General features: G+C 36.6%; 1 pseudogene; it reads right to left on the bottom strand.

Annotated features, from left to right (window-relative positions):
* Positions 1-6,808: 6,808 nt before the first annotated feature.
* Positions 6,809-6,901, bottom strand: LOC123953670 (annotated as a pseudogene).
* Between the last annotated feature and the right edge of the window lie 1,480 nt (positions 6,902-8,381).

The raw sequence follows: 8,381 nt of genomic DNA, 5'->3' as shown, positions 1-8,381 counted from the left end.
AAATATAAATTCAGGTAAAGACTTCTGATAGTTCGAGCCTGGTTCTACTTTCCCTCAGCAAAACCCCAGAAAAGCAAAAAACAAAAACAAAAACAAAAACCACCACCAACAAAAAAACCTTGAAAGTCAGTTTAAAAGGCTTTTGAGTAGCAAAAACAGCACCATGGCATTTATCCTCTAGGCCTATTTGGTAACATCAGACTCTCACCCGGAGTCTACTTGCTGCACACATAATTCATTTGGGCTAGAATCCTTTTTTTTCCCCCTCAACCCAAAGGAATTAGAAGCAGCAAATTTTACAATGTTACCAATGGGGCAGATCTTGTCAGATAAACAACTTAAAGCTGATAAGAGTTAAAGAAAGTCTTTCATTCAGAGATGAGATACTGTAAACACGTTACATTAGCATCATTAGATTATAATAAATTTTAAAATGATTTTCTGATAATGATCTTGACTCACAAGAGTAGATTAAATTATATTGACCACCTTGTGTAGGAAGGCAAGACATATTTCTGCTAGAAGGGTTTCCATTAACAATAGTTTATATGCGGGCGCCTGGGTGGCTCAGTCGGTTAAGCATCTATCTTTGGCTCAGGTCATGATTCCCGAAGTCCTGGGATCGAGGGCTTGCTCAGTGGGGAGTCTGCTTCTCCCTATACTCTTCTCCCACCCCTGCTTGTGATCTCTCTTTCACTCTCAAACTATAAAATCTTAAACAAACAAACAAAAACATAATAATTTATATCTAAACACTTTTGTTTGAGGTATCAGAAAAGACCCATTCATATCAAACTTTATTCCCAGGTGATGTTAGATAAAGAGATACATTGTATTATCTCTCCTTAAATTTCTCTGATAATTATTAAGAAGTATTTTGGGCACTCCTCTTATGTCAACATGTTTTCTCTTTTTTCAGTATATGTTGGGCAGAGTGGGGACGTGCAGTGTAAAAATATAGGTCCAGAAACTGAGTAATCTAGGAATAGATGGATAAGTCAGATGAAGAAGAAATTGTTTCAAGCATGGGTTTTGGAGATGGCCTCATCTGGATGACAACTCATGCTTACTTAAGACCTCTGCTACTCAGATTCCTCATGTGTAAAATAGTGATTGTAATATATATGTCCAGAGATGTTATGAGGATTAAATAAAACATATATGCCAAGCACTTAAACTTACAACCTGAAATAGAGATAAAGATACCAGACACATATTTAGCAGTGAATGAATAAGCTGGTTTACCCTGGACAATTTATTTATAAACTTCTGCTTCTTCATCTGTAAAATGGGAAAAATAGTGTTTGACTTCATAGAGTTTTTAAAAATTAACCACAAAAAATTAATATGCTTATGTACAGGGGACATAAGGTATCCCCAGAATACCATAAAAACCTAGTAATTCATATTCATTAGAAATACTATGTTTTAGTAATGAGAAAACAAATGCCAAGGTATATGGTGTAATATGAGTTCAGAAAAAGGGCAGACCAGTGTGAGTGGAAGTCAAAAGGAAAGGCTTCATCTAGAAGGTGCAGTTTTGAATCATTGTCAAACTCTGAGGGATCCCGATAGAGTTCAGCTTCTCTGTCTACTCTCATGGCCCTCTGTGTCCAGCTGTCCTGTATCCAGTGAAACAGAAGGTGCTAAATCAGTTCGCTGAAAAATCTAAAAGGGAGCACAGACATTCAGCGCAGAGCTGATGTGAACCCTACCGGTGGCCTCTGTGTTCCTTTGGCAAAGGGTAACAAAGCAAGAACGACTGGTTTTGTGAACATTACCTCTTTAAAGGCATCCCTTTGTCTCTTCAGTATTCATCTGCTTCAGTTATGTAGTTCACACTTGGTTCCTTGGTTTTGTTTTGTTTTTTTTTGTTTTCCCAACTGAATATATATAAAAATAGATTTTCAATTAGGAGCCAGAGATCTTGGATTTATTTTTTCCCCTGAACTACTGAAAGTAGTTCTTTTTTCTTTTTTTTCCCTGATGGTGTAAGTGGCACATATTCATGGTAATTAAATCAGTCAACAGAGAACATCTGAGGAACATGTAAAGGTCTTTGGAGATTTCTGCTATGAATCAGAATTTCTTTCTTCTTCTTTTTTTTTTTCCTTTTTCTTTTCTTTTTTTTTTTTTTTTTTAAGAGAGGGGGGAGGGGAAGGGAAGGGGTACCGGGAGAAGTAGAGAGAGAATCTTAAGCAGGCTCCATACCCAGTGCAGAGCACAATGCAGGGCTTGAACTCAAGACCCTGAGGTCATGACCGGAACTGAAATCAAGAGTCCATGCTTAACTGGCTGAGCCCCCCAGACGCCCCCCAATCAGAATTTCCTAAAGGGAAGTAACAAAGGATGAGGTTTCATGCAAAAATCAATGATAATTAACTTCAATCACCCAGAGCAGCCGACATAATCTATCTAAAATACAATTTGGGTCATGCCATTCTCCTGTTTAAACTCTCTCTCTTTGTATTACTTTTGCAACAATATCTGTAATCCTGAGCACAATATGTGAGGCTCTTCATGATCTGAGTGTTGCCCAACTGTTACTTCCCACCCTTCTCTCTTCACTAAGAACTTCAGGTTCTGGCCACAAAGAACTACTTCATACTCTCCAATTCTTAGCTTTAAAGCCCTTTTCACTTATGGATTTTACATAATGGAAAACTGAGCTCACAAGCACCCTCTCGCTACAAACACATACAAATGCTGGCTAAAATATATCTAAAAACATTTTTAATAAACGCTGGGCTTTAAAAAAAACAAGACAAAATTTCCGGGTTCCGGAACTTAAGAAGAATTTGAAGTCAGAATTGTTAATATCCTGAAACCTGGGATAGTGGACATGGATAAAGGCCTAATAGTCAAGTAACAAGGGCTAATTATCCACAAAGAAGCAGGAGATACAGTCTTGAAAAATGAAGAACAGAGGAGTAAAAATAGAAAATGGAGAAAACTTAAGGAAAAGATAATTATTCTAAAGAAATACAAAAAGGAAGAAATGAAAAAATAAATGCATAGGCCAAATGCAAAACAATGAACAAAAAGGTAAATTCAAACCAAACTAGATCACTAATGTTATTAAGTATGAAGGAGCTAAATTAAAAGATGAAGATTGTAAGGGGCACCTGTGTGGCTCAGTCAGTTAAGTGTCTGCCTTCTGCTCAGGTCATGATCTCAGGGTCCTGGGATCAAGCCCCATGTTGGGCTCCCCATCCATCGGGGAGTTTACTAGTCCCTCTGCCCTCCCCCTGCTCATGTTTGTATTCTCTCTCTCTCAAATAAAAATAAACCAAATCTTTTTTTAAAAAATTTATTTATTTGACAGATCACGAGTAGGCGGAGAGGCAGGCAAAGAGAGAGAGGAGGAAGCAGGCTCCCTGCTGAGCAGAGAGCCCGATGCGGGGCTCGATCCCAGGACACTGGGATCATGACCTGAGCTGAAGGTGAGGCTTTAATGCACTGAGCCACCCAGGCACCCCAAATAAACCAAATCTTAAAGAAAAAAAAAAAAAGAATGCAAGACTCTTTAAAATAGAAAAAAAATTATGTCCTATTTAAAGTAAGTGCTCTTTTAAATGTAAGGTCACAGAAAGATGGATAGAAAAAGACATACTAGCAAACTAATATTTTAATTTTATTAAAATCAGATGAAATAGGATACTTTTTATTTTTTTATTAAGCTATAAAACACATACATTAAAATTCACATTTTTTTATGGTACTAGTCTGTGGGTTTCAACAAATACATATAATTTCTAATCACCACCATAATCAAGATAGCAAAGAGTTCCATCACCCACTTCCCTCCCTAAATATGCCACTGGCCTAGCCCTTTACAATCAACTCTTTTCCAGTAGCTTATGGAAATCGCTGATCTGTTTTATGTCCATATAATCTTGCTTTTTCCACAATGTAATATAAATGGAATATAGGATATAGACTTTGAGACTGACTTCTTTCACTTAACATAAAGCATTTAAGATCTGTCCACACTGTTGTGTATTACTTGTTCATTTCTTTTTATTCTGGTAGTATTTTGTTATATAGATGTACCAGAATTTGTTTAACCAGTCCCTAGTTCAAACATTTGGATGGCTTCCAGTTTTGTGCAATTACAAATAAAGTCACTGTAAACATTCACATATAAGTTTTTGTGTGAACATAAGGTTTCAGTTCACTTGAGTAAATAGCTAGGACTGGGATTGCAGGGTTGTATGATAAATGTATTTTTAACTTTATAAGAAACTGCCAAATTGTTTCCTGAAGTGTCTGGGCCATGTTGCATTCCCACCAGTAATGTGTGAAAGTTCCAGTTGCTCTGCATCCATGTCAGCAATTGTTAGGGTAAGTATCTTAAGACATTTTTTCCCATTCAAGTAGGTGTGTAGTGGTATCTCACTGTGGCTCTAATTTTCACTTTCCTAATGACTAACTTCCCTAAGCTTTTCATGTGTTTATTTTCCATTTTGATCAAATATCTATTCAAATGTTTTGCCTGTTGCTTAAGGTTTTCTTTTCCTTGTTATTGAGTGTTGGAGGTCCTTTATATAGTCTAGATATAAGTTCTTAATCAGATATGTGATTTATAATATTTCCTTCCAGCCTGAGGTTTAGCTTTTCCATCTCTTAATATATTAATCAAATATATTCATTTCTTATAGACCATGCTTTTGTTTCTGTGTTTAAGAAATTGTTGTCAGCTCCAAATAGCAAGAATTATTTCCTTGTTTTTTTGAGACATTTTACAGCTTAAAGTATTAGGCAAACACCTATCATTTATTTTTAGTTAATTTTTTTGCATAGATATGAGATATGGACCAATGTTTATAGATATATAGATTTTGTATAAGAGTATTCTAATGGTTTCAGCATGTCTATTTTTTTTTAAAGACTTCACTTTCTCTGCTGAATTACATTTGCCCATTTGGACAAAATCTGTAGTCCATAGCTAATTTTGGATTCTATTGATCTTTTTATTTACCTTTTTTCAATACAACACTGTTTTGATTTCTGTAATTTTATAGTAAGTCTTGAAATCATGTAGAGTGACATGAATATGATGTAAAATAGAGACCTATAACTGATTAATGAATTGAAAAATTCATCCTGCAAAAATTGTCACCTTTTTCCACATTAGTTTTATGGCTAGGAAAATACCAATAATATTTTCTTTTTATTGATCTTTCATTTTTTGTTTTTGCCTTTTAAAAAAGATTTCATTTATGTGGGAGAGAGAGAGTGAGAGAGAGAGAGCATGAATGGGGAGGAGAGGGAGAAGCAGGCTTCCCACGAACAGAGAGCCCAATATGGGGCTCGTTTCCAGAACCCTGGGATCATGACCTGAACTGAAGGCAGACATTTAACTGACTGAGCCACCCAGGCGCCCCAAGATCTTTAATTTTTTTGAAACATAATAAATTGCTTCTAAAATGTTTATATGAAATTAAAAGGTCAAAAATAGTCTAGACAACTGAAGAAGTAGAAAATGTTAGGGACTTGCCTTCCCATTTATCAAAATTATTACAAGGGTACAGTAATTAATAAACTATATTATTCACACAGGCAGAGACAAATAGATGAATGAAACAGAGTAGATAGAAATTCCCAGAAATAGACTCAAACATAAACAGACTGTTAATATGACAGAGAGTATTGTAGATTATTGGGGAAAAGATGGACATTTTGTAAAAAAGTTAGGACAGTTGGCTATTATATGTAAAAATGAATTCAGGCCCCTCTTCATGCCAGAAATAAAATTGACAGCAGGTTGATTAAAGATTTTGAGCAAATACAAAATATTAAATCTGCTATTATGCTGAATATCATTACAATTTTGAGGCTGGGAAATTTTTCTAAAGCAAGTCAGAAAACTGCAAAAATCAAAGAAAAGGATAGATAATTTTGATGACACCAAGATTAAGAACTCTTTCTCAAATGAAAATAGAAGGACCCTTAAAATAAAAAACACAAACTTGGATAAGGTATTACAGCACATATAACTAAGAAAATGCTCATGTCCTGAACACTTATATAAATACCAACTCTCAGGAGAATAATGGGCAACCACTTATATATGCATTTCACAGAAAATATGAATATCCAATAAACATGGGAAAAATTGCTCAACCTCAGGGAAGAGTAAATGAAAAGCACAATGTGTCATCTTTACATATCCACTAGTAGGGCAAAACCGTAAAACACTGTCAAGGCTAATCATTGGTGAAGATGTGGCTCAGTGTTGAGTTCTTTGCTTTATTGCTGAGCATTGGCACAGTCACTTGAAAATTGTGTGGCATATTCTAGTAAAATTGAGACTGATCAATCTAATCCTACTCACACCTTCAAGAATTCTTGCAAATATGCATCAGAAAACATGATTCATAAAAGTATTATTTTTTAATTATTATTATTATTTTAGTATTTAAATTCAATTAAACAACAGAGAGTACATATTTAGTTTCAGATGTAGTGTTCAATACTTTATCAGTTGCATGTAACACCCAGTGCTCATCCCATCATGTGCCCCCCTTAATGCCCATCACCCAGTTACCCCACCCCCAACCCACTTCCCCTCCTGCAACCTTCACTTTGTTTCTGAGAGTTAAGAGTCTCTCATGGTTTTTCTCCCTGTCTGATGACTTCCCAGTTCAGTTTTCCCTCCCTTCCCCTATGACCCTCTGCACTGTTTCTTATATTCCACGTACTAGTGAAACCACATGATAACTGTCTTTCTCTGATTGGCTTATTTTGCTCAGCATAATATGCTGCAGTTTCATCCATATCAATGTAAATGGTAAGTATTCATCCTAAAAATATGGAACACTTCCCGAACATGCGTGTCATCCTTGAGCAGGGGTCATGCTGATTCCAATTGTAGTATATGTGCTGCCGAAGCGAGCATAGAGAAACATTATTTGTAACAGCGGAAAACTACAAACAACTTGAATGTCCATCAACAGTAGATTGTTTAAATCAATTATAATACTAAGCATGATACGCTCTAGTTCCATCCACGTCGTCGCAAATGGCAAGATTTCATTTCTTTTGATGGCTGCATAGTATTCCATTGTGTATATATACCACATCTTCTTTATCCATTCATCTGTTGATGGACATCTAGGTTCTTTCCATAGTCTGGCTATTGTAGACATTGCTGCTATAAACATTCGGGTACACGTGCCCCTTCGGATCACTATGTTTGTATCTTTAGGGTAAATACCCAGTAGTGCAATTGCGGGGTCATAGGGTAGTTCTATTTTCAACATTTTGAGGAACCTCCATGTTGTTTTCCAGAGTGGTTGCACCAGCTTAAGACAACTATCATATGATCTCCCTGATATGAGGACATGGAGAAGCAACATGGGGGAGTAGGGGGATAGGAGAAGAATAAATGAAACAAGATGGGATTGGGAGGGAGACAAACCATAAATGACTCTTAATCTCACAAAACAAACTGGGGGTTCCTGGGGGGAGGTGGGATTGGGAGAGGGGGAGCGGGCTATGGACATTGGGGAGGGGAGGCGAACCATAAGAGACTATGGACTCTGAAAAACAACCTGAGGGTTTTGAAGGGTCAGGGGTGGGAGGTTGGGGCAACCTGAGGGTTTTGAAGGGTCAAGGGTGGGAGGTTGGGGGAACAGGTGGTGGGTAATGGGGAGGGCACGTTTTGCATGGAGCACTGGGTGTTGTGCAAAAAGAATGAATACTGTTACGCTGAAAAAATAAATAAAATGGAAAAAAAATCAATTATAATACATACACTCATCAGCATATCCTACAAAAGTGAAAGTGAATAATGATAGCCTTGCATAGCAACATGCCTGAATCTCAAAATTATAATACTGAGAGAAAGAAAAAATTACCAAGAGTACTGTTTGTGGGATTCTATTTATATGAAGCTTTGCAACAAGCAGAATTCAACACTCTAGGGCACCTGGGTGGTTCAGTTGGTTAAGCGACTGCCTTCGGCTCAGGTCGTGATTCTGGAGTCCCATGATCAAGTCCCACATCAGGCTCCCAGCACCATGGGGAGTCTGTTTCTCCCTTTGACCTTCTCCCCTCTCAAGCTCTCTCTCTCTCAAATAAATAAATTAAATCTTCAAAAAAAAAAAAAAGAACTCGACATTCTATTGTTTATGTATATATCATATATATCATGTATATATCATGACATATATACATGATACATACATAAAGAAAATCAAGTCAATAATTACCACAAATGCCATGCTAATGCTTATTTTTTTGGGTAGTGAAGATAATACGATTGAAGAGGAAGATTCAGGGGCTTTAAAAATACTGTCATTGTTCAATCACAGGAGGAAAGCTGGAAAGAACCCAAATACATGGAGACTAAACAGCATCCTTCTAAAGAATGAATG

The sequence above is a fragment of the Meles meles genome, chromosome 11 (assembly GCF_922984935.1).
Source record: "Meles meles chromosome 11, mMelMel3.1 paternal haplotype, whole genome shotgun sequence".
Classification (NCBI taxonomy): domain Eukaryota; kingdom Metazoa; phylum Chordata; class Mammalia; order Carnivora; family Mustelidae; genus Meles; species Meles meles.
The sequence above is the reverse complement of the archived record's forward strand: the minus strand, read 5'-3'. Positions and strand labels throughout refer to the sequence as shown.